General features: G+C 42.8%; 2 long non-coding RNA genes across 2 annotated transcripts; both read right to left on the bottom strand.

Moving 5' to 3' along the window:
• Nucleotides 1-4,915: 4,915 nt before the first annotated feature.
• Nucleotides 4,916-13,255, bottom strand: LOC135378869 (uncharacterized). The gene is made up of 2 exons (XR_010418595.1): nucleotides 13,176-13,255; nucleotides 4,916-5,756 (listed from the first exon to the last, which is right to left on the bottom strand). It is a non-coding gene; the product is annotated as an uncharacterized LOC135378869 (long non-coding RNA).
• On the bottom strand, nucleotides 7,333-13,149 carry LOC135378870 (uncharacterized). Its single transcript, XR_010418596.1, has 6 exons — nucleotides 11,577-13,149; nucleotides 11,318-11,466; nucleotides 10,727-10,963; nucleotides 10,133-10,189; nucleotides 8,323-8,462; nucleotides 7,333-8,235 (listed from the first exon to the last, which is right to left on the bottom strand). It is a non-coding gene; the product is annotated as an uncharacterized LOC135378870 (long non-coding RNA).
• Nucleotides 13,256-18,359: the final 5,104 nt, after the last annotated feature.

Below are 18,359 nucleotides of genomic sequence, written 5' to 3'. Positions count from 1 at the left end.
GGAGTCAGATAGTTTTATGATCTCTGTGTATTCAATAAAATTATAGTCTATTCAATGTTATGTGTAAAATTATAGTATCTCTGGAATGTGTGGAAATGTGCATTGATTCAACAAGTAACTCGCCTCCTGAAACCAGCATGCAGATCCAGATGTAATACTGGTGTAGATGACACATGGAAGCAACTCATCTTCATTTCTTTTCTTTCTTTTTTGTGTGGTTGATTCATGTGATGGCTCATGGCTGCACTGCACTAGTAGACCAGCCGAAATAAGGTGCAAGATATCCCTGATAATTACACTTGCGCGGTGTCCTTGTACTGTGCAGTGTATTTTTGTGTTCGTTTATTTTTTTCCTTCCTTTATTTTTCTGTTCAGCTCTCATAAGCCATGTATGCCCTCATGTAAGTATCTTGTTCTTGTATCTGGTGCTTGCTCTCTCGACAGCGTAAAATTTCGGCAAATACGTTCACCGAGTATCTACACTAAGGTTGTCATTCAAGCCCAGTTCTCACGTACGTACCTGCAGTGTGTATACGATAACATGGCGTTGCCAAACACAACTTGTTCACGCGGTATAATGCCAAGAAATTTGATTACTGCTCCTGTAACGTCAAACGCCAGGTATTCGACAGTGAGAAAGATATGCGCAAGTGATGCAGCAGTGGTGAGCCGTAACTATAAGAGAGTGAAGTCTTCAATTAAGCAATGAATTGACTTACTTTATCAAAGACACCTACAATGCGAATAAAAATATATTTCGTATTAGGCGTAGCGCAGTTCCGTTGATGATATACGTGACGTTCATTGCGTTCTTAGCCAGTTTGCCGCTGGCCGGAACGCGGCAGCATAATTGCACGAATTCTAACTGCACAAATGGTATCAACAGCATGTTTCGGCATTGGCAGATCATCCCAAATATAAAAAAATCGATGCGATCAAGAAGCCTACGTCGATCGAGCAGACGCTTCCTGCCACCATCGCTTGTTTACATTCCCGTATGCTGCGTAGAGAGGGAGGGAAGTCTAGAAGAACACTGATATCACTTACGTAGGCGACATAGACCGCGTGAACAGCTGCCGTCATAAAAATGGCGGCCCCATGTCTGTTTCGAAATGGCTAATTTACGATTATTTAAAATATGGGGCTGTTTTGTGGAAATGAAGGGTGGTTTCAGATACAGTTCGATATGGGCTTCCAGAATATTGTTACAGTTTCAAGAAGTCAAGGTATCTCCGGAGCTGACCTTTAAAGGGCACTATTGGCGCCTTTTCGGAACTTCGCGGTCGCCTCCGTCACAATCCCAGTAGGAGGGCATAGGATAAGCCGTTGATAATATATCTTCGACTGCATAATTAAAGAGGTTTCGCCCGTCTTAAAGGGCTCTGCTTCCGCCTTTCCCAAATTTTACCGGTCGCGCGTGCTACAATCCAAATACAAGGGCATAGTGTAAGTAGTTGATAATAGCTTCGCTGTGCACAATAGACCACCAACGCTTTGTGGTGAGTGATTTTATAGAATTCATGACTTTATTTTCTACGGTATTTTACTGGTTGTGATTAGAGATGCAAAATACCGGAAATGTGGAATCGCTCGGAAAAAAAACTGTTTCTTTTCGGGTTTTTCCGAAAAATTAGAAAAAAATGAAAACAAACGCGGTTACTGCTGAGTCGAAGCATTGCCGGCCAAGCCACAGCAGTTAGAAACTTTAGTAGTGTTTACCCTCTAGGCATAAATGCAGAGCAGAGCATCCCATGAGACTACTGTCTACTCAGCGATAGGTAATTGCAACAATCCGTCCACCCCGACCAGAACTCCGACATTATGTGAACGCGACGGCGATCGCTTGGAGCAGCCAGACGGAGCTCTAAGTTGGTGGTTGTTGACGGATTAAAGGCACCCAAGGCACTGTTGCGGGTTGGAACGCATCGAAGGCACGAAAATTTACATTTTCGAATTTTGTCGCCTGGAAATTTTGGGCTATTTTTCCGGACACGAGGAAATAAAACGAAAAAAACTTTTTTTTTTTTCAAAATGTCCGTTTTTTTTTTCCCGGGGCTTCGCATCTCTAGTTTTGATCATATTCATTGAACGTTCCTTCCCTCGTCGGGATTGCAGAAAGGTCATTTTTTTAGTTTCTGCAAAGAAGTTGGCAAGTGAGGCAATGTTTCAGAAGCAGACTGTGGGTAATCTTTGCCGTTAAGGTCACTTCTTGCATGTAGACGTTTAATGGAATGACGTGTAATGTGTAATGTAATGTAGACGTCTTACCATGCATGTCGCATTTCGCTTCGAGAAAAAATAGTTGACTACCATGAACAGCTATATGCAAAAGGATTAGTAAAAGATACGAATTTTCATCTCTCAAATATTTTCGTCCCACTTTAGCACCGGCGCTGGTAGGCGTCCGCTGCCATGTAAGTGTTCACACTCCCAGAGAATTGAGTCGCCTGAGTTCACTTTTCTGCCTCGTATGTTTGCATTTTTTTCCCCTAGGAACCATTCCAAAAGACTGTACCGTACAACTACAGTCGCATATGTATTATGTCCCAGGATTAGTTTAATATCAAGAGCACGAATTACATTTCGGGGCAGAGTGGCTGAAGTATCTGTTCCAATTAATCAAAAGTGAATTTAATTCATCACATCTGATAGGGGACACACGCGTCTGAAAGCATCAGCATTATCTTAGCAAGGGAGTTGCCTCAGGACAGAAGCCGCCGATATTTCGAACAGAGACTGTTCTTCTTCTGGCAGCATTATCTTGCTTTACAAGAAATTCCGGCTTGCACAGACGCCTTTAAGTGTTCTTTCTTTCGTCGCACAGTCCACGATTGGAACAACCTTCCGGAAAACACTGCTAACGAGCAAAATGTCTCTGGTTTTGCATCTAAGTTAGACGGTGTCTTGTAAACACCTGATGTAACTGCTTGTTCTGGTGTTGTTGTGAATTTCCCTTTGACGCATGTCCACCTGTGACTATACCCACAAGGACGTGTCAACAGTACTGTAAATAAAATAAAATTTCCTCGGTGCCCTCTACCTTTCCACCACCTCGTGAGTTGGTGGCCTTCTGTATTCTTAGCCCCTGCAGATGTTTGGGGTTATACACGCCTTCAGTTCTGAATGATTTTAGATCTGCACCAATGTTTCTGCACCAAAGTCGTGTTTGACCAAATTGCCGCCCATATAGCACTCACAAACGCACAAACGCCAAATTGTCAGTTTCTTCTATGCTTTGTCATGGTAATTGTAGATATAAAAGTGTTAAAAAAGATGTCATCATTTAATTCGTAGTCTATATGTTCATATTTAACAGCTCTGAGCCCGCGGCCTATGGCCGTTTCCCTGCTGCAGTCTGAGTAGTGGCGTTTGGTCAAATCGATAATTTTCAAGCGACCAAGACAAAAACGCGAGACAAGTCCACACACAAGTCGCTGTGTTGTTGTCTCGTGTTTGTTCTTTGATCGTTTGAAAATCGATTTACACCAGCCAGCCTAAACTAAATTTTAGACACTTGGTCAAATCGTTGTCCAAGTGGCACTCACTGCCGTCAAATTGACAATGTCCACGACTTAAAAATATTGTATAGCTACACTCATCAAAAAAGTGGTGTATTTTAACTCATTTTCCTTGCCACATATACCACTCCCTTTTGGAGAGTACAATTATTCTCAAAAGGGAGTCTCCTCACTCCCTCCAGGGTGTAGTATTACACCCTTACTCCCTACTGGAGAGTAATATTACTCTCGACTACTCTCCATTTGGTGGAGGGAGTGAGGAGATTCCTTTTTGAAAGTAATTGTACTATCCAAAAGGGAGTGACATATATGTGGCAAGAAAAAGGAGTTAAACTACACCCTTTTTTTAAGAGTGTAGTATTTAGGTCGTAATAACGCTTGGTATCAAGTTGATGTCATGTTGACGATGTCATCATAGAATTACGTAGTCTGTGTATCGTCTGCGGACCATAGCTGTTTCCCCTGCTGCGCCCTGAGAAGTCTCGTTTGGTCAATGTGTCGTCCACGAGATAATCACAGGAGTTAAATTATGTCGTAGCCAAACTGCCAATTTCATCCTCCAATCTGCCGGCAGCTGGAAAATCTCATGCACATTTCCACAGTTACACATCACTTCTTCTTTCGCTTCCGCGCAAGTTCCTGGGCGGGTTATCAGTCTTGTTATCATGGTCACGCTGCAAGATGGGAATTGTTCTCCTCAGGTATGTCCCCTCTCCCTGCCCAAGTATTTTCCTCGTCACTTGACTAACTTCCCTGCGCAGTTTTCTGCTATCCGGCCAAGCCTGTTTTCAGAGGGGGTGTCCTGCAGTTCTGCTCACAAATGCTCTGTACTTATTTCAAAGCCCCTGAAGAGGATGACTTCCAGTAAAGGCAACGCGACGCTCTTGTGAATCCCAACAGGATGGTGTCGCGCAAACCGAGGTCCAGGCTCTAGCAATATACTCCGAAATCTGTAACTTAGCCATCCCGTTGCACTAAGTCAAACACAAGGTATTCTTAATATCCAGCCGGTCTTTTTGGTCATGCGACCCTCAGCTTTCACACTACGACGCACAGAAGCAACAGCAGTAGCTTTGTTTTGATTGGGGTAATTGCGGTGTTTTCTCGCCACAGGCAATAGTCCACCCCATATCTCGCGGTAATTTGCTTGATGAGTCTCGCACTGAGGACCGAAGTCCTGCATTGTCCAGGAAGGCTCTAGGCATGCACAGTGCACGGATCATGGCCTTCTATAGCAAATATGTTCGAATGCAATATTTCTTATTTTAAACGAAATTATCGGATGAAGTATTGCGTTACCTCTGATAGGTAGCTGCTTCAGCATTGCGTTACTTTAAGACACGCCGGTAGCTATCATCAGACGGCGTCGGTAGCTATCATGTTATCATTTTTCGGTAGCGGGTACAGCACTGGTTTATTGTAAAGTTTTGGACATCAATTGGAGATCATCACCTGTATTTTCATTAGATCAACTTACAGAATAGGTTGAGAACACAAAACGATAAGAAAAAGGAAATTACAGAATTATCTAAAACCGCTACGGAATGTTCTTAAGAGGGAGTATTACTGAATCGTTTTCACTGAGAACGGTTGGCGAACGGTTTGTTGCTGGCCAACCAGAGGATCCCGTCCTGACTCACTCATATTTCCTGTTTGTTATCTGCTATACGGTTCACGAATGGTTTAAGCAAACACGATTCACTGAAACTCGTAAATAACCCTCCAGTTACGACGGGGAAGTCAATTCCCTACCAATAAGCTTCACATGATAACGCATTCAAGTTCAGATCCAAGGATGCTAATCATCGGTTTCGGTCCAATTCTGAGGCCTGTCCCCAAGAGCTTCACTTCCACTCCGTCCGCACCTGCGGCTACCCCAGTTTCCACTCCGAGGCTTAGCTTTGCAGCAACGGGACCTGCAGCGGCAGAAACGCTTCCAACACTCGCTCCAGCCATTGCACGTACTCCTGTCGCATCGGCTCCTGCAGCAGCTGAGGCGCTGGGACCTCTGGCTTCTGCTTCAAAGACGCTGTACTCAGCTCTGGCCAAGCCTACACCGGCTTCTGCAAAGGCACCTGCCCTGGCCAGCCTGTTTCCTGGTTGGTTTTTGCCCTCTTGGGCGTATGTTCCAGACGTGGAATATGAACCTTCTGTGTAAGCATTGGCTCCTCTGTCCGCTGTCTCAATCATGTATCCAGTAGTGCCTGGCCGCGCAGATGCCATTGAAACTGCTGTTCTCTGTAACGAGATATGTACATTAAGTAATTTGATGGCGTGATAACACGAAAACTGTAGTTGAACGACATCCGGCTGTTTTTCCTCTGCGCCAATACGCTATGCAAGTAGGTCAATCTTTCGGGCAACCCCACAGCTTTTCTCTTTCCCCCCGAGCACGTAAACCGATCTCATTGGATTGCCTTTACGAGGGCATACGTAGAGTCAGTAAATGAGCTACGCTTCAGAATATCGACACTGAGGCAAGCAGACGACTGAGCAGACGACGGTGAAACGGAAGTCCTTCGCCATCAAAACGGTCAAAACGTCACACGAAATTCCAGGCGGAGGAATCAATTGCCGGACATGGAAGACGACCGCTTCCGCTTTGCATCGAGGTTGCATCGAGGTTTGCATCGAGGTTTGCCCGCTGTGGCGATGTTTTGCCGGGCAGAATTGTGTAATCTCGTTCGTGCCGTGCTGCATAAATTATTATGGAAGATCGACGCATCATTTGCTGACGCTGGTAGAATACTTCGTAACTGGAATCGCAGAGTTAAACGCGTACGCCGACACGAACACACACCAACCAGCGGCACAACGCCAGTGCGCCGCTTTGATAATCTTTTGTGGTTGTCTCTGTGTATTTATCTTAGCGCTTCCAGTTATAACTCGACACCAACAGGACTAGCACACAGTTTTAACAATTTGTAAGCTAACCCTTTGTAAACTGGTCACTTCGCTCACGGAGTGTGCCCACATTTGACGGATGGTGACATCGTTCATTCACGCAAACAGGTATGTGTGCTTTCTTGTTCAACAGTAGTCATATTTAACAGGACATTACACAATGTGCGTTACTGACTACTGGCCCGCTGTAAATTGGTTTTGGGATAACCTAGCTAAGTCTGCGAACGTACGTACCCCAATCGAACAGTAGTTCGCATATTTCCATGTTTTGAAGGGCATAGTTAGCTAATTGTATACGACGTAAATAACGGGAATTAGTCGAGGCAGGCCACAATCATAGACAACACAAACAAGTAAGAAATTCGGAGGATCCAAGTTTGAATTTTAGCGTAGCATAAGCACCTTTTTCCGGAGTTATTGGTTGTTTGATATTTATAGCTAACTTGAACATAACCTGATAAATCTCTGTTGGCATTACATTTGAGCTGTTGGCAACTTTATGCACTCTGAAATCACAAACATCACCTAGGATGTAAGAGATATTTCTTCAGTTACGATATTGGGCTGGATCAAGTGTAATATCATTGATGCAACTACTTTCATTGCTGCCATAAAAATGAAGCATGTATCAACGAGAAAGGGTAACACAGAGGCATAAAACGAAACCAAATAACTGCACAGCTTTAGGCGGGTTCTTAACTTGCAGTGCCGTAATCATTTGCAGCACTTCCCCACGGAGTCTGATGTTGACATGAATGGCAATGGACATGAGGCAAGAGTCCAGTCCCCTTGGAATTTCACAACCTCAATAGTTCCCGTGCTGTGCTGCCACCTGCAAGTTCATTTGATTCAAACTTGATAGACGAGACAGACAAGCTGCATTCAGTTCCTGACAAGGAAAAGAATCTGGTTCAAACCACAAATAGCTATTATTTCATGGCAGACAATATAATGTTTGACAATCAAGATAATGAAGTTGGACAGAAAACTAATTTACAGCTGTAGAGATCTGACGCATCTCTTTCAAATTTATTCCAAGTGGTACGTATTCCCTTGAATTATGAGTAATCTACAGGACAGTCGAATTTTCTGCTAGTATTTCAACCATTATATAAAGTGTTATGTTATGTTATGTATGCAGCATCTACACAATAAGGAGTTCTGAAAATCTTCAGCCTTGTGAAACTGTGCAGAAATGAGTTTGTTGAAGCCATGGTAGACAAATTAAAACAGTGCAGCTGCAATGGTCGGTATGTAAACAACGAAACAGAATTGCCAGCTTCATTTCACAGAGATATATCTCCCATCAGATCCTACTCAAAACCGTCCTTGTGCAAACCTTGACGTTCAGGAAAAATGAAATTTTGCACGTTCATATTCCATTTTCTCAGATGTGCTTTGCTGCCTGTTACTTCCCTTGATGCATACCTACTTTGGGTGTGCATACCTAATTGAGTAATATGTTGTCTGAGGATGTACCATTTATTGGGATAGACACATATTAGGTCACTATAGATGCCGTTTTGAAATTTTTGCTTGCTCGGACCAAAAGGGGAAATCGAAGCCAATATATTTCTGCAACTGCAGCACTAGTGTAGCTTTTTTGATAGTTGTAGTGAAAATGCAGGTATCCAACAAATAACAGACAGACACAAAGCTTAACTGAATGCACTTAGGTTCTTCTTGCAGTGCTATCCCCTTGTAGAAGCATGGGGTCTCCTCAAAAGGGCCGTTTTGAATAGCTGTGGTGGTAGGTCTCAGAGTGGCACACACGGGTGGTTCAGCAGCATTGAACTCTTCACTTATGGAACCCCTGCAAGGAGGGTTAAATGCAATAGGTTGCAGATGCTTAGATAATACATTTCCTATTCTTTTTTTTTTGGCATTCGTTTCATCCTACTTCACTCTGTTGCTCCACAGATTCTGCAAGTAACAGTTTGCCACCACATGCACGAGCAGGGAGCACTTCAACATCCGGAGCTTCGTTGGTGATCTTGAACATAGGACAGCACCGTATGAGCTCCAGCACCTGTGTATAGCCTACACAAAAAACAAAAACATTGTTTGTACATTGCATCATGTCGTGTGCAAGGCAAATTATTGAAGTGAAGTCACGCATTGAAAAATGTGCACATACGGTGCTGCAATGTTGTTTGTGTACACGTTGCTAGAGTGTTACAAATGAATGTTGCAAATGAAGTTAGCGACGTTTGGGCAATGTCGCAGTATGACATTGATGAAATGTTGCCATACCATTCGATGCTACCTGGGGTGTGTTCAACAAGTACAGATGTAACGCTTTACAATGTTGTAGGGATGTTACATAACTGTCGCCTAAATATTGTGTTGTGGTAAAGAAATATGGCTGCAGTTGCCATAATGTAGTGAAAACATTACCCAAATGTTGCCACAATATTGTGTGCGCGTTGCTGGGTTGCATCAGCTCGCTTGTGTTCTTTCCCTTTTGGCAGACTAATTATTTGTGCCCTGGTCTTGCTTTGAATCCACATACGTTGTGGAGGAAGGCAAAGGGGAGCCAGTCCTTTATGTATTTGAGAAGGGCCTTTTGATAACTCGGTCCGCCCCCGGGTGGGCTGTGTCTTTGAATACACGACCTATGAAACAGTTGTTGGGGCAGTATCCTTCGTGATGCTGTTCCCAGGAAGATTTTTTTCTAAAATTCTTCATTGACGTGGTGCAATATAATGTACACTGTTTCTTTTTTTGTTGAAATTGTTGCTGAACTGATACCCACAGTATTGAAACTCACACACCAGAGTTTCTTGTTTATCTCTTGCTGTGACAAGAACATTAGCACTCGTCATGAATGAGTGTAATGCCCAGTTACTCAAGGAAATCCAGAAAACCTTTTCACTCGTGACTTTACTTTGGTATGGTGGAAGAAAACGCTCGAGGCAAGACTCAACACAATACAATGGTTTTCCGTCTTCCTCTGTCTCTGGGTTTTCTTCCACCATATATAACCAGCTAGCCTGAATGTTATGTCTTCTGCATTACTTTAGTACGAGATGAATACAATGATTCGTGGTCAAATATTGTACATAGTTTCATGTGTGCAGATCATAGTATGAATATTTTGCCCATCTGTCTATTCATGCAGAAATTGTATAGTTTCGGTGCAGAATGAGCCTGTTATGCTGCTCTTTTTGTGAATGTCGGTGTTTCCCATACTAGTGTTCCTCAAGTTTACTAGTCAGTTGATTTAGTTACATCTTACAATAAAACAGCTTCCGTGAAATAATGTGTGTTAATTTCTTTTCAAAATCTGCCCCTTTCTCTATTCTGGTTTAGTTTCAAGGCTACCTATGTGACCTATAGAGTATCGTGTGTGTTACTACCAGCTTATGCTACCAAGAGTACTCACGAGGGTCAGTGTGTCTGGCAGGCAGCCAAGGTAACCATGCGGGGCAGTTGGTACATATCCATTCGTGGTAACTTCAGCAATTGGGCGAGGACACAGGAGAGAGGCCTGAGTTTGTGCCTCTCTAGTCTCTCCTGTGTCCTCGTCCAATTGCCGAAGGTTTTCAACGAACTGCAGGCAGCCCACTATGTTTTTACTGGACTGATTTAAAAAAATGTCACCAGTGGAGACATTTTTTTAAGATAACAGGCCCTTTCATAAGTTTTGAACTACGGGATAGTTTTAAGAGAACCTGGTCTGATGTTGACTAAGCAATGCACAGGCTTACATTTGGCTTGTTCGCAGGGATTCTGCAGGCAGAGAACGAGGTGTGGCATGCTCCTCCCTGAAAAACAGAATGTATTACACTTAAATGGTGATCCAGATAATAGATTCCATGAAACAACACTACCATACTCATGAAGACAACTGGGGGTGGCACAAAGCATCACGTGAAGTGATCCCTGACAATTGTCACCACACCTGACATGATATCACGGGGATGATATGTACGACAGCAGAGGTGAAAAGCAGGTGGCTGACATGCCAAATTGTTTGATGTACTTATATTGCAGTGCTCCCCACTAGCTCCACTGCACCCTCCCAATGGTAGACATTACTGAAATACACGTCTTATATTTGTACCATTGAAATTATTAGAGACTTTCTGAGCTTTGAGACCAGTGTCACCCCCTTCACACACACCAGACAGGTGAAAGGTTATGTTCATTGGGCTACATGTGCTGGACATGGGAAACTGAACAAATATGGAATGATGCGTGATAAATATCCTATATTAGGCATGCCTGCACATGGTCTGCTCTTGAGACTTTTTTCTTGCATATCTGTATCATCAAACTTTTATGAAGTCTGTACAACTTACCCCTCAGATGGTACAGCGGTATCAAGTATGCAGATACGGAAGCCGCTGCTCAACACTGTGCAGTGCTGATGTATTGTGAGTTGCAGTTGTTTCCAGTTGCAGCACCCTTGTACAGGTGTCCTTTGTGCCATAAATTACCAGGGCACTGAGCTGATCCGATATTAGGGAGAGTGCACAGGAGGGATTGAGACTCACACCAGTCTGTCTTGAGGCGTTGAATGAACCTAGTCTGAGCAGCTGTGAAAGAAAGCACTGGCATAATGTAACTGATATCACATAAATCACAAGCAAATTGCGGGTCATGAACTGCGCTGTTTGTGTTGTCCTGTGCACTTGCTTTGCTTTTTCATGTCGCTACTGATGTGACACAATTGTGCTGAGGAATCCACCAGTGCTACAACTAAATCTACACTAGAAAACGAAAATAAGTGGCGTAAGATAATGATTTCATGCGCCGGGAAACGAAAACGGCAACTGGGAGTGATCGCCTCAAATACTCCTGTCAATGGCTCAGTATCATAACTACGGGTAGTCTCAATTCAGTTAGTGTCCACGAAACCTCGAACTCATGTACTGCAGAAATGCTTATACCTGCCACTGTGCCACGTGCGAATGTCCATCGATGTGCTTGGAATATGCATGGGTTTCAGCAATGGGGTAGAGTATCGCCTGTGGCGATGAAGCTCCCCACTCTCCAAGGTCGGAAATAAAGTTGTTGTTGTTGTTGCACGGGTTTCATTCTGAGAACAAAAGAAAGAAATAACACAACTTTACAGCGCTACTAAAACTTCAACGCTACGTCATCTTTATCTCGTGAACGCAAGCGGACACAAATGTACGGTACTCTTACCTTCATATATGTTCTCCACAGGAGTCATAAAAAGACGGTCGGCACAACATCGCTTTTAACGACTTTTTCTTTTCTTCCTTGTCGGTGGCACACTCAGTCTTGCTTTGAAGATGTCACTACGTCGTAACGTACGCGTCGTCTGAGAAGTGCATCGAACATACACGAGACGCTGTTTTCAGTTTTATCCCACGGTTGATAGCACGCAGGAAAGTGCAAAGTTGGGGCAATCAGTAATGATAGCACGCAATCGTAGGTTACCACTTTCGCTCCGCACATCCTCGTCTAGGGTATGGTAAAACGAAATGTTCGGATTCCTCGTTGAGGTATTCTTACAGTGTAAAGCACACTGCAGACATTATCATCCGTCATCCTTGACAACAAATGCCGCCTACAGCAATTATAAACACTCTGAAGCTTCGGACTCGGGACGGAAGCAGACGCGGGAACACTAGCAGTATACGTCGTCTGCTCAGGCATCATCCGGGGCCTCTCAAACAACCAATCAGCTGAGATTCCGCAGAACCTAACCTGTAGCTGTTGTTGCCAAGTGACTTTTATGTTGAGAATGCGGATATGATTATCTGAAAATTAATTTTCGTGATAACAATGCAGGTTTTCGCGGCATAATTTATATGCTTACATTTCAAGATACGGGCAATCGAACGGTGACACCTCCGAAGGCGAGTTGCTGCATGCTACTATCCCTTTAAGAATCCCTCTGTGTTAGGTGATGACAAAAACTATAATTTCACACTGTTTCACCTTTGGATCGCGCACAAAAGAAAGAAACCTCCGAATGAGACTTCTAATCCCACACGGAACTTGAAAACGCTATCGCTACATCGACACAGATTTCCTCTATGTTGAGACGTCTACCTCTACACGATTTTTTTTTTCAATATATCTTTAGCCGACCCTGCCTCTCCCGCGTGTCGGTTTTGAGGTAGGTTTAGCGTAAGGGCAGGGGGGACGCTTAGTGAAGGTGCAGTGATCCTGTTCACGAGTGTCATTTCGGTGCATAGGAAGGAAAGCAAAGGGAATACGGAAAGACGGAGATATAGGGCAAAGACGATGGTCGTAGAGGGAGGGGTGGGCGGTGCAGTTCTCTTTGCTGTGGAATCCGGGTAGCCTCGCAAAACTGCCCACCACAGAAAGCATCCCTCAGTAGCCTTCTCTAGGATGATCCGTAACCGTCACGGTAACCGCCAAAATGATTGACACGGTTACGCCATGCCATGAATCTAGGTCATATGTTTAGACGAAGGGTACCGCGTTAGTACTAGAAGGCTCCTCAGGGGACGCTAATTGGCAGAATGTTCAGACATATTCAGAGCTGGCTCTGTGCAGTTCGAGTTGCTGCACTAACTACCGAGTTTCCTGTCTGCGCTGCCAGCCCAGTGCGGTTGGACAAACACGTAGGCTACACGCCCCCGGGTCCGCATTGACGTTGCCGCAACTCATCACTCAAAACTTTGAAAAACACAACACAAAGTAAAGTTTGTGCATTTAGCTTGGATTCAATGTTGCTGAAGTGCAGACACAACAGCCTACGTTACATACCACGCCCTCTTCTCTCATGGTAGTGTTTGCCAGACTTACCTGCAGGATTGATACGGGGTGGTCAGACAACGGTGGTAGCTGCTGCTACTTTGCTTCGCATTGGATGAAGGAGACATCGGTTGGCTGATATATACAAGCAGCAATTGCACGACGTTGCGTACTGGACAAGTTCCGCGTCACGTGGTTTGCGCAGAGCATGAGTGTTGACGGAGACTCTCGAGGACTTGAGATAAGAAGATCAGTTACATGTTACACGCACATCGCCACTTTGGACTGGCTTCCGACGTTGACGTTCCACAATCTGAAATATTATTCTCGAAGAACGAAAGAAATATTATTCCCGATGCTCTGTATCTGAGGCACGTTTTTTCTTTCTTTTTATTCAACCCGAGCATCTCGCGAGTTGAGCGTAACGTAACGTCACGTGACCCTGGAGTAGCCACCTTTCGTCCGGAATTTTCGAACGGCTGCAAGACGGTAGACGTTGAAGTTTCCATTTGTATCGAATTTTAACCTACCAAATTGTAACGTGTATTGAGGAGGAGGAATGGCGACAACACTATGTTTCTCTTTTCCCTGAAATTGGGTGCTATGAGCACTTAGGTATTCTCGTTTTCTCTGCGTTTGTCGTCTGGTTGTTACTTGCCGTGCAGATGCAGTCCTCAGTAAAAGTGGCATGTGCCTGGTGGTCAAGCCTGCATTCGCCAAGAATTCCTCGAGGGTACAGTTCGTTATCGGGACCACTGGTATTGAAAAGTTAGTGAACCGTTTGAAAGGTAAATACCGCACATGCGAATGAAAGAGGGTCATATGCGGAAACTAAACTCATCTATTCGTTCTGTGTTTTCCCTCAAACTCAAGGCAATGTTAAAATCAAGTCTACACCAGCTGGCTTGCCTGCCCCTGCTATCTTCACTGAAAAGAATAATAAAACTGTGTGGTATAGAACCTTTCCTATGTACGCTTGAATAACACAACGAAAATGACTTCTACAGCAGGAGAGTCGCTACCTTGCTGAGCATACGGATTTGGAGGTTGTCGTCTTGTTAAATGTAGGAAGCGTCAAGTTAGGCGAGGTTAGTGCACCTTGGTGAGGATAGTCCAGGTTAGGTCAGTACACTTTTTCTTTTCCTTGGGGGCGGGGGCGCCGAGACAATCTCAAGACTACCGTCGAAGTGCCTTTTCCTCTTAGGGCCATGTGCGGAACAGGCTTAAGAAATCGTCGATAAAACTTAATTTTTATGTGTTTCACAACCATATGACGTTCATTTTGTAACCAACTGTAACAATTCTCCAATAAGTCTGTAGCTGATTACCTGGTCATTTTTATTCCTTAGAAAAAGTGTCTGGTTGATATCTACTAGAAAATAAACTACTGGACTTTTTTTTTTTTCTGTGGTGCTCCGATTGAAAATACGCCGCCGGAAATACCATCACCGCAGGGAAATTGCCAACAGCGAACTCAGACTAACCTGGATTACAAACACCCAACTTAAACGTATCTGATAATAAACGAACCAACATTATGTGCCGGCGCGTACTCCCAAAGCATAACAGTTGTTATAATATGGCTTTCATTCGCTAAAACGACTTCGACAGATATCGATGGCTCTTGAAGCAAAGAGGTTAATCAACTATATCCGCTTTTTAAACAAGAAATGTCATCTTGTGAAGAAATCGAGCATTATCTTTGTTCGAGGCCGTGAAGTTCTGTGAGATTAGGAATTGCGCAACCGGGAATATCGACACCCTCCCAAATAATCATAGCCTAAATGAATAAGAACCGCGTACTGTATAACCTAGCCTTAAGTATTTCAAAAGACCTACTATTCCAGTTAAATAGAAAAACACGTACTATTTAATGCAGACGCGGCTACACTGTGCATCCTTTGAAGGAGCTCTAGATTTATGATGCAATCTTCTATGTCGGTAGTAATCTTTCAGTACAGGTCACAAAGATAACACTGGAACATTTTTCCTGAACTAGCTCTAGAAGAAAAGTTTTCAAAAACTCGGTTGTGACAAAGCTAAAGAGGGTCAACTGTTGTGTGTAGTAGACGACAAGGCCACACGAGCATTTGTGTGACGTCATAACCCTAGCTTACCCTGCTTTGGAGCAGAGTGGAGAAGAGCTGTTGCCAGGGTTAGCTCTGCTATTTTTCGCCTGAGAGTTATGAACTCCTTTTTCGCTACCCTGGGCTACTCTGGCTATTTTGCTCCCGCTTAAAATGACACGGAATTGTCAGAGTTAAATAAGAAAACGCGCTCGAGTTTCCAGATCCTGACTCTCCCAGAGAAAGCCACAGCGTTTACATGAGCACTTGAAAATGTTCTCAACTTGCCGCTCCCATGGACGATAACTGAACACAATGCTGCTATATATACCGTGCAACTCAAACTGGTATCTTCGGCAGTACGTTCAGCGTTCAATATGTTATTGGCTTCAACGTTCCTTCCTTTGACAATGGATAGCTGAAAACACTTGAAATATCTGTCATATCGTGCCTACCTATGCTGTCTACGCTGTTCCCATGAACATTAATAGATCTTGCTCCTCTCTCTGATAAGAGTGTTGCTTCTGTGGTATGTTCTGTAGTCCGCGAACTATGGGATGCGACGTCCTTTATTTTAAAGGGGCTCTACAGGGGCTGGAGCTTGTGGATCCCATAGGCTGCTGGAAGCAGGAGTATTCTGTACTCAATGCTCATAATTTCGAATATACTCCCAGTACAACACAGGAAGAATATAAAACGCGCGCTATTTCGCGATGCGCGCTGATTGGGAGTTGCGTGTAATGTTAAGTTTCACGTTATTATGACGAAATGTCTGATATGTCAATGAAGATAATGTATGATTTTGTTTGTAAGCGTTGTCTCTGTAGGAACTGATTTTTTGTCTGGAACAGCATTGTGGAACGTACAACACTCGAGATGGACTTCATCGCTATTTACCAGCGCCATTATAATCGTTCCAGCATTGCACTAGCTTCTGTTGGGTACGCATCTGCAATCTGATCCATAATTTCGTTCCACCATATTCCCTACGGAATTAGTCGCATTATCTTCAATGCCCTACTTTTCGCTCTAATTTCGGTCATTTCTCCCTTCTTCGTTTGGAACTATAGGTTGTGGAAAGAACTCTTACGTAACCTAAGGTCAACAACTACAGGTTTTCCCGTCGTATTTAATCCATATACCGCGGAATTTAATCCTCATACCGTGGAATTTAATCCTTATCTCGCCAGTTTTAATCCTTGTATCGTGGGATTTAATCCTTATACCGCCACTTTTAATCCTTATGCCGTGGGATCTAATCCTTCTTCTGTGAAATTTAACCCTCATGCCACCAATTTTAATCCTTATGCCGTGGAATTTAATCCAAAATTCACGGGTTCGCTTTTCATAATTCTTTTCACTATAATGTGGTAGTGTGGGTCTACCTGCATGATTTCTGACCTGTTTTGACTATTTCATGGTTTATGCCTATACATTGACTGTTTCGTGACTATGCCTACTCAATGCACTACTATGGGATGGTATGGACTACCGCATGATTTTTGACCTGATATCACTATTTCATCGTTTACTGCTATATATAAGATGACATTTTATGACTATGCATACTCTATGCACTACTATGGGACTACCAGCATGATTTATGACCTGTTTAACTATTCACTTGTTTATGACTATAAATTGACTTTTTATGACTATGCGAATGCTACGCACTACTATACGATTGTATGGGACTACCTGCATGATTTATGACCTATTTCGACTATTTCCTTCTTTATAGCTATAAATTGACTTTTTTTACTGTCACTGTTCAATGCACTACTATGTGATAATATGGGACTACGTGCATGATTTAAGACCTGTTATGACTATTCACTTGTTTATGACTATAAATTGACTTTTTATGACTATGCGAACGCTATGCACTACTATGCGAGTGTATTGGACTACCTGCATGATTTATGACCTATTTTGACTATTTCCTTTTTATGGCTATAAATTGACTTTTTTGTGACCATCACTGTTCAATGCACTACTATGTGATACTATGAGACTACCTTCATGATTTATGACCTGTTATGACTATTCACTTGTTTATGACTATAAATTGACTTTTTATGACTATGCGAACGCTATGCACTACTACGCGAGTGTATTGGACTACCTGCATGGTTTATGGCCTATTTTGACTACTTCCTTGTTTATGGCTATAAATTGACTTTTTTGTGACTATCACTGTTCAATGCACTACTATTAGATAATATGGGACTACGTGCATGATTTATGACCTGTTATGACTATTCACTTGTTTATGACTATAAATTGACTTTTTATGACTATGCGGACGCTATGCACTACTATGCGAGTGTATTGGACTACCTGCATGATTTATGGCCTACTTTGACTACTTCCTTGCTTATGGCTATAAATTGGCTTTTTTTGTGACTATCACTGTTTAATGCACTACTATGTGATAATATGGGACTACATGCATGATTTATGACCTGTTATGACTATTCACTTGTTTATGACTATAAATTGACTTTTTATGACTATGCGAACGCTATGCACTGCTATGCGAGTGTATTGGACTACCTGCATGATTTATGACCTATTTTGACTATTTCCTTTTTATGGCTATAAATTGACTTTTTGTGACCATCACTGTTTAATGCACTACTATGTGATACTATGAGACTACCTTCATGATTTATGACCTGTTATGACTATTCACTTGTTTATGACTATAAATTGAATTTTTATGACTATGCGAACGCTATGCGTTACTATGCAAGTGTATTGGACTACCTGCATGATTTATGACCTATTTTGACTATTTCCTTTTTATGGCTATAAATTGACTTTTTTGGGACTATCATTGTTCAATGCACTACCTACGTGATACTATGAGATTACCTTCATGATTTATGACCTGTTATGACTATTCACTTGTTTATGACTATAAATTGACTTTTTATGACTATGCGAACGCTATGCACTACTATGCGAGTGTATTGGACTACCTGCATGATTTATGGCCTACTTTGACTACTTCCTTGCTTATGGCTATAAATTGGCTTTTTTTGTGACTATCACTGTTTAATGCACTACTATGTGATAATATGGGACTACGTGCATGATTTATGACCTGTTATGACTATTCACTTGTTTATGACTATAAATTGACTTTTTATGACTATGCGAACGC

The sequence above is a fragment of the Ornithodoros turicata genome, chromosome 1 (assembly GCF_037126465.1).
Source record: "Ornithodoros turicata isolate Travis chromosome 1, ASM3712646v1, whole genome shotgun sequence".
NCBI classification, from domain to species: Eukaryota; Metazoa; Arthropoda; class Arachnida; order Ixodida; family Argasidae; genus Ornithodoros; species Ornithodoros turicata.
The sequence above is the reverse complement of the archived record's forward strand: the minus strand, read 5'-3'. Positions and strand labels throughout refer to the sequence as shown.